The 8,731-nt window shown below is 45.7% G+C and overlaps 1 pseudogene; it reads left to right on the top strand.

Annotated features, from left to right (window-relative positions):
- The first annotated feature begins 301 nt into the window (after positions 1-301).
- On the top strand, positions 302-2,735 carry LOC129510205 (SH2B adapter protein 1-like; annotated as a pseudogene).
- The last annotated feature ends 5,996 nt before the right edge of the window (positions 2,736-8,731 follow it).

Genomic DNA, 8,731 nt, shown 5'->3' with positions numbered 1-8,731 from the left:
TCCTCTTTTTTTTGCTAGCGGCCACATGATATCTGGAACTGCAGGGGTGCCTTGTAACAGTGGGAAAAAATTGTTGACCTCATGGAAACTCAAAATGATGAAAGCAGCTGGGATATGACCAGTTGTGCCTGCAACTCTCTGCTTCTGGACTCCCTGCAAGGTAACTGGTGCCTTTGTCTGAATTTTGTGTTACTTACACACTGTCTGAAAACAGGAATTATAGCAGCAAAAAAGCAATATGTGTTGTACATAGTATTATGCATGAGGGACTTTTCATAGGTTATCTCATTTAATTCTCACAATGGTGTGAGGCCGGTGTTGTTGGTACCATTTTATAGATGAGAAAACCAAGGCACAGAGATGTTAAGGACACACAGTAGGTAGAAGAGAGGTAGGATTTGAACTCAAAGCCATGTGCTTAACCCCTATACTAGGCTGGCTCTCAGTTGAATGGGCATCAGGGAATCCTTCCTTTCCTTCACCAGCCACCCCAGAAAGCCTGGTTCTACCACCTGCTTTGCCAGTTCTTTCTGGAACAGAAAGTGTACTTCTGCTGAATAAATACCTTCAGCTCCTAGGGCCTTGGGCACAGATTAGATGTTTTCTCATTGGAAGGAGGACAGCACATTTGTTATTTCGGAAAAACGAACATTTAGAATGATTTACTTCTTTTGGAGCATGGAATTGAGGAGGATCCTTCAGCTCTGATTGGCTAGTCATGTCTGCAGGGGGCTTAGGCAGGATAAGAGGTAGTATGTGTGCTGTGTTTACCATTTCTGCCATGGTGAATAACAAGACAACAGAGAAAAAAAGAGGTTCACAGTTCAGTCCGTGGTATCCTACAGTGGTGGGGGACTGTTGATCCCCCCTCCCCTGCTGGGCCCCTCGAGACCTCATCGGGCCCCCCAATCCTGGGTGGAAACAGCAACTTCAACTCCTCTGGTGGGGCTGGGACCATTGGCAGGGGACTGGTTAGTGAGGGAACATCCCCTGGAGACAGATGGACTCACTGATTTGAGAGGCTGAGACTCTGTTGGGGAGGGGGCACCTTGAAGGACGCAGCAGGGATGGTGCAGAGGGAAGAGCTGCTGAGTTTCATGGGGGCCGAAGAGGCAGCCCCTGACCCAGCTGACATGGGCCAGGGAGGAGGGGCAGCCGGGCCTACCTCAGTGGGAGGAGGGCAGCCTCAGTGGCAGAAGTGTCGCTTACTATTCCGAAGTGAAGGAGAAGGAGAAGGAGGAAGTCATCTGGAGTTCTTTGTACCGCCTAAGGCATCTCGGCCTCGACTCAGCATTCTCTGCTCTACCATTACAGACGTGCAAACAACAGCCCTGGAGATGCCTGACCGGGAGAACACGTTTGTGGTTAGGGTGGAAGGCCCCTCGGAGTACAGCCTGGAGACAGCCAATGCTCTACATGTGAAGGCCTGGGTGTCTGACATCCAAGAATGCCTGAGCCCAGGACCCTGCCCTTCCACCAGTCCCCACCCTGTGACCCTCCCTGTGGCCCCTGGGACCTCATTCCTCACACGGGAGAACACAGACAGCCTGGAGCTGCCCTGTCTCATTCACTCAGAGAGTCTGCCAGGATCTGCTGCTGGACCCAGTGAGAGCAATGACTGCCTGTTGCAGGGGGTCTATGGAGGTCTTTCCGACTGCCCTTCAGCATCCATCTCCCCCAGCGCTGCCTCCATCGCTGCCTCCCACTTTGACTCAATGGAACTGCTCCCCCCAGAGTTGCCCCTCACCACATCCCCATTGAAGAGGGTCCCCCAGTGGGCATAGTTCATCCCCTCTCGGCCCCCTACCCACCCCTGGACACTCCGGAGACAGCCACAGGTACCGGAGGATCATTGCTTTTCCAGGGGGAATCAGAGGTAGGTGAAGGGGACCAGCCCCTCCTGGGTACCCTTGGTTCCACGGGATGCTCTTTCGACTCAAGGCCGTGCAGCTGGTGCTGGCCGGAGACACTGGCTCCCTCTGTGTCCTGGTACTGCAGAGTGAGACGAGACGGGGCGAGTCCGTCCTCACTTTCAACTTCCAGGGTAAGGCCAAGCACCTGCGCCTGTCGCTAAGTGAGGAGGGTCAGTGCCGGGTCCAGCACTTGTGGCTCCAGTCCATTTTCGATGTGCTCAAGCATTTCCGGGTGCACCCCATCCCTCTGGAGTTAGAGGCTTCAGTGATGTTGTTCTTGTCAGCTATGTCATGTCCTCCCAGCGACAGCAGGGTGAGCAGAGCAGGTCTGCAGGGGAGGAGATGCCCGTGCACCCAAGAAGTGAGGAGGCCGGGAGCAGGCCGGGAGCCAGGCAGGGGTGTACGAGGGAGATGGATGCTACCCTGATGCCTCCTCCACCCTGACGCCCTTCGGGGCAAGGGACTGTGTAACCGAACACCTCCCATGACCCACCCCAGCCCCCTGAACCCCCTTCATGGACAGGTCCCCCACATTTTGGGGCAGAAGAGGCATTGGGGGCGCCAGAAGTGGCGGTAGCAGCAGTCGCAGCAGCCAAAGAGAGGCAAGAGAGAGAGAAAGCGGGCCGTGGAGGGGTCCAGGAGGAGCTGGTCCCCGCGGTTGAGCTGTAAGAGGCCGTAGCACCAGGCCCGGAGGCCCAGGGAGGCGCTGGATCCGGTGGGGCCCGGAGCCACCCGGATGGTGCAGCTCCGGCAGTTACACTGGGGGGCGATGGAGAAGAAGGGGGCCGTCCCAGGAGTAATAATCAGTACTCCTTCGTGTGAGACACGAAGACCCCGCTCTTTCTCCACTCTTCTTGCTCCCCAGCCCCTAGTGCGTGAAATTGGGCCTGGGCCGGGACATAGAGGAGTGGTAGGAATCCCCATCCCCCACGTGCTTCCTGACCCTTGATGGCCAAGGGCATATACGTTGGTACAAGAAGAGGTTCAAGAGCCCTGTTAACTCCCCAGTTCATACGCTACAGGTGCCCCATCCCCTGGGCAGGGGATTTGGGCTCCATCACCTCCCCCAGGGGCTCTTATGGTCAGCTCCACCCCTGGGGGCCATTTCCTGCTCCCCACCCCCTAGCCCGAGGAAGGGTGAGGGGGAAGGGCTGTCAGTTATATTAAGGTGGTTGTTGTTGTTGTTTTAAACAAAATGGAGAAGCATAAATAAATAAAAGGGTTTATCTCAGTTGCAAAAAAAGAAAAAAAAAGAAAAGGACTTTACTAATAAATTGGGTGGCAGTGGAAGAAGCATATTATTTTAAAGTTAATTTTGCCTTAGGTGTTACTTCATCAGGTAAAAGAGAGAGAGAGAGAGAGAGAGAGAGAGAGAGAGAGAGAAATTGTGTGTTTGGTACCTATGATATAAATGGCAAGGAGGGCGCACCTGTGTGAGATGGTTTTCCATGTCTCTTGCTATCCCAATTACCATATGGCGGGGAAGCCCAGTTGCCATAGGTTAAGGGCAAGCTTTACCTTAGCCCAAAATAAATTACTGTAGATTGATGATTAATTGATTTCGATATAATGGGATTTTATTATCTGTTGTCCATCCAATAAATGTTATTTCTTGAAAGCATTGTGTATGTAGAGGCTTAAAAGGACAATTGATAAATTGCTGAGCCAGCTGGTGGATTTCCATTTCCTCTCCAATTGCCTGTATCATTGCTGCCAGTTCTTACCAGCACCTTCCTTGAAACTGTCCTGTTTTATGTGTCCTGGTCATTGAGAATTATTGGCTCCTCGGTTCACCAGGAAACTGAGGCTCTAGCTCCAGTCATTTTTATGGGAACAGCTCCTTGAAAAGCCTGCTTGGGAGAAACTCCAAGAATGTGGCCTATTTCAATGCTCTGGAAGTATGTTTCTTGATGGGGGTGGGTGAGCTGGAGGTCACTGTTGGCCCCCAAGGTGGTTCTCCAAGGCTCACAAAATTATTCTCTTAGAAAGGATAAAATCCATATGATCATTTCAATAGATGCAGAAAAAGAAATTGACAGACTACAACATCCATTCATGATAAAAACCCTCAACAAAATAGAGCTAGAGGGAGCATACTTCAACATAATAAAGACCATTTTTGACAAACCCACAGCTAACATCATACTCAATGGGGAAAAACAGAGCTTTTCCCCTAAGGTCAGGAACAAGACAGGGATGTCTATTCTCACCACTTTTATTATTCAACATAGCACTTGAAGTCCTAGCCATAGCAAGCAGACAACAAAAAAGAAATAAAAGTCATCCAGATTAGAAAGACTGTAGGCTTCACCAAAAAACTACTAGAACTGATAAATGAATTCAGTAAAGTCACAGGATACAAAATCAATGTACAGAAATCTGTTGTGTTTTCACACATCAATAAGGAAGCAGCAGAAAAAGAAATTAAAGCAGTCCCGTTTAGAATTGTACCAAAAATAATAAGAGACCTAGGAATAAACTTGAGATGAAAGAGCTGTACTCTGAAAACTATAAAACACTGATGAAAGAAATTGAAAACGACACAAAGAAATGGAAAGACATTCCATGCTTATGGATTAGAAGAGCAAATATTGATAAAATGTCTATACTACCCAAAGCAGTCTACAGATTTAATATGATCCCTACCAAAATACAACAACATTTTTCACAGAATTAGAACAAATTGTCCTAAATTTGTATGAAATCACAGAAGACTCCAAATAGCTAAACCAGTCTTGAAAAAGAAAAAACTGGAGGCATTACAATTCCTGACTTCAAGTTATATTACAAAGCTGTAGTGATCAAAACAGTATGGTACTGGCATAAAAATAGACACAGATCAATGGAACAGAATAGAAAGCCCAGAAATAATCCCATAATTATATGGTCAATTAATCTTAGACAAACCAGGAAATAATATGCAATGGAAAAAAGGTTCTTCAACAAGTGGTGTTGAGAAAACTGGACAGCAACATATGAAAGAATGAAATTATACCACTTACATCACATGTAAAAATGAATTAAAAAGAGAAGAAAAACCTAAATGTGACCTAGAAGAGATCACAGGCAGTAAGTAATCCCTCAGACATTGGCCATAGCAACATTTTTCTAGATATGTCTCCTGAGGCTAGGGAGATAAAAGCAAAATAAACTATTGGAACTACATGAAAATAAAAAGCTTCTGCACAATGAAGGAAAAAATCAACAAAACTAACGGGAAACCTATCCAATGGGAGAAGATATTTGCAAATGACATTTCTGATAAAGGGCTAGTATCCAAAATATATAAAGAACCAATACAACTCAACGCCCCAAATAACTCCATTAAAAAATGAACAGAAGACATGAACAGACATTTCTCCAATCACACATCCAGATGACCAAGAAACACATGAAAAGATGCTCAACATTACTCATCATAAGAGAAGTGCAGATTGAAACCACAATGTGATATCACCTTACACCTGTTCGAATGACTAAAATAAAAACACAAGAAACAAATGTTGGCAAGGATGTGGAGACAGGGGAACCCTCTTGCACTGTTGGTGGGAATGAAAACTGGTGTAGCCACTGTGGAAAACAGTACAGGGGTTCCTCAAAACCCCTCTTTTATGCAATAAAACTACCCTACACTCCAGTAATTGTGTATAGATATGTAATGGAATATTATTCAGCCATAAAGAATGAAATGGTATGGATGGAGTTAGAGGATAAAATGCTAAGTGAAATGAATGAGAGAAAGACAAGTACCCTATGAGTTCAGTCAGATGGGGAATTTAAGAAACAAAACAAACGAGGAAAGAAAAAAAATGAGAGAGACAAACTAAGAAACAGACTCTTCACAGACTCTTCACTCTGGCACCCAACAAACTGATGGGGAGTTGGGGGAAATAAGTGATGAGGATGAAAGTGTGCACTTGTGATGAGCACCAGGTGATACATAGAAGTGTTGAATCACTATTTTGTACACCTGCAACTAATATTATACTCTGTGTTAAGTAACTGGAATTAAAACAAAACCTTAATAAAAAATTATGCTCTTAATAAATTAAAGCTGTTCTGGGATGCCTGAGTGGCTCAGTGGTGGAGCGTCTACCTTTGGCTCAGGTCATGATCCCAGGATCCTTGGGATCGAGTTCTGCATTGGGCTCCTTGCAGGGAGCCTGCTTCTCCCTCTGCTTATGTCTCTCTCTCATGAATAAATAGATAAAATCTTTAGAAAAAATAAATTCAAGCTATTCCTGTTTTGCTACTAGCAGTTGCCAGAGTACTTGTCAGAGAAGCATGTCTGGGTCTCTACAGTTTCATAAAACTTCAACTTGTCTTTCTTTCCATTTCCTTCATTGGGTCCCTTGGCCAAGGACCTTGGCAAAATTGGAAATAACTGCTTTCCCCCCCAGCCTTTCCTGTTGTACCTATTGCTCTCCAAAAGTCTTCTGGGGAGAGTGTCCAAGTCCGGCCACCTCCAGTGAGTAAGGTCTGCCTTTGCAATTTATATTCTGTGAACTCACTTTAATTCTCTCAGTAGATTGCTGTGCTATTTTAGAGAGGAGAGAAACCGAGGCCCAGGAATGTCAAATAACATTGCTGGCTTCCTCCAGAAGGAGAACTTGCATTCAGTGCAGGTCTGAAGTCTACACTGTGCACTGTCCTCCCATAGGCTGCCTCCCACCCGCCCACTGACCCCTGTTTTCTCTGGCTGCCCCCTACAACATCTGCTTTCAGCAGGCTATATTTTCCTAGCCATTATCTTTTGTTCTTGTTTATTTTCTATTCCATTATCTTCCTCCATGGCAGGGTGCTGCCTCTTTAAAATACACATCCATCACATTGCCCCTTAGCCTAAAATTAGTCATGCTTCTGCACTGCTTTCTAAACAGAATCCAAGGATGGCCTCTCAGGCCTGATCTGGCCTTTGCTCTCCTGGCCATTTATTCCCGGCTCTGCCCCTCACCTACACCGCCACCCATGACACTTGCTCTGCACAGAGTTGTTGGCAGCACCTAGGGTTCCTTGACTCTCTTGTACCATCACTGCTTTGCCCCAGGTTTTCTTTCCTGTCTAGAATGAGCAAGGTTCTGCCCAACCCTGCAGATTCAGCCAAAGAGTTACTCCTCTGGGGAGCCGTTCTCATGGTGGTTACCCTGCCACCCTGGGCCATTCTGTGTAGGACCCCTTATAGACAGATAGCTGGGCCCCTGCCAACCCACCCCTGCGGAGTTCTCATCTGGACCATGCCCTGAGCCTCAGCGTCCAGGAATATTCTCTTCACAGGGCTCCAGCCTGCCTCCAGGGCCTAAGAGGTTGTGTTGCACACGTTGAGGTCAGAGGGACAGCCACTTCTAATGCTGTCATGTGGACTTTCACTTATGGGTAGGCAGGACATGAGTGTGCATGGGAAGCCTTTTGTGGTGTTCCATGAAGTCAGGATGGAAAAGAAAAAGGATAAGCTGGGGGTGGGGAGTACCCTTCTCCCGGGTGCTGCAAATACCATGCTTAGCCTGCACCTACCTATCACTGATCGTTTTTTCTTTCTTTCTTTCTTTCTTTCTTTCTTTCTTTCTTTCTTTCTTTCTTTCTTTCTTTCTTCTTTCTTTCTTTCTTTTTCTTCTTCTTCTTCTTCTTCTTTTTCTTTCTTTCTTTCTTTCTTCTTCTTTCTTTCTTTCTTTCTTTCTTTCTTTCTTTCTTTCTTTCTTTCCTTCCTTCTCTCCCTCCCTTCCTCCCTCCTTCTTTCATCATCGTACAAAACACACCCTTTTCTTTTTATTAAGGAGATGCTAACACTTGTGGCTGAGGTTTTTAATACAAACAACACAGGAAGGATCCTGGAAGTCAGACCAGACCTGAGCAACTCAGGCCAGGGAATTCAATTTTGGTCAAGAAAGAGTGAAGTCTGGATCAGAAGGCCAGTTCTGGGTGGCTGGATGAGTGCGGGCTCACTCAGAATGCAAGGTCAGGAGACAGGACCTTTGAATTGTTTTCAGATTCTTGAAGAGGGACTTTTAAGTTGGGGCCAGAAGAGTTGTGCCAAGGGCCAAATCCTTGCCAGCACCTTATTGCTGAGTGCTATGACAGAAAAATCACCTCCATAGCCTGCCTTGGCTCACTTTTCAGGCTTGAATTTGGTATACCCTGGGTCAATACACTTTAAGAGAAATAGCGACAAGCCAGGGTTTTTGAGAATAAGGTAAACAGGGGTCTGGACATGTGCCATAGAAGGAGCTGGAGATGCTTGCTCTGAGGACAAGATTCAGGGGGCCAAGGTAATTGCTGTCAAATCAATGCTATATATAATTCATATAGAGCCATGCTATGTAAATAATGAGGTAAAGAGCCCAGTGTTGCACAATTTTAATAAATTTATTCTTAGATACTGTCTATATGTTGACAAGTGTTGTTAGTTGTGTACCGCTCTAAATTGCATCTTTCAAAAAATATATTTTGAGCAATTTTCTGCTGGTATATAGCAATGAAATCTATTTTTAAATTTTGATTTCAAATCTGGTAACCTTAAACTCTTACTAATTCTAATTATCTGTAGGTGCTTTGGGTTTTCTACATACTTCATAGTGTATGCTGCAAACCATGATGGCTTTGTTTCTTTCTTTCCAATCTTTATTTATTTTCTTTCTTGAAGAAAGAAAATTCTTATTATTATTCTGGGTTTTTTTTTTTTTTTGAGGCCTCAAGAGCAGAGGGTCAAGTTAATTATGCTTCTTAGTTCATGGTGCATGGTGAATTATCATAATTGATTCATGCAAGGCACCTCTCTTGCATTATTTATTTATTCCCCATTTCTGATATTCCCACTGCCCTCC

This window comes from Nyctereutes procyonoides, unplaced genomic scaffold, assembly GCF_905146905.1.
Source record: "Nyctereutes procyonoides isolate TBG_1078 unplaced genomic scaffold, NYPRO_anot_genome, whole genome shotgun sequence".
NCBI classification, from domain to species: Eukaryota; Metazoa; Chordata; class Mammalia; order Carnivora; family Canidae; genus Nyctereutes; species Nyctereutes procyonoides.
Note: the sequence above shows the minus strand (reverse complement) of the source record. Positions and strands in the feature narration are given on the sequence as shown.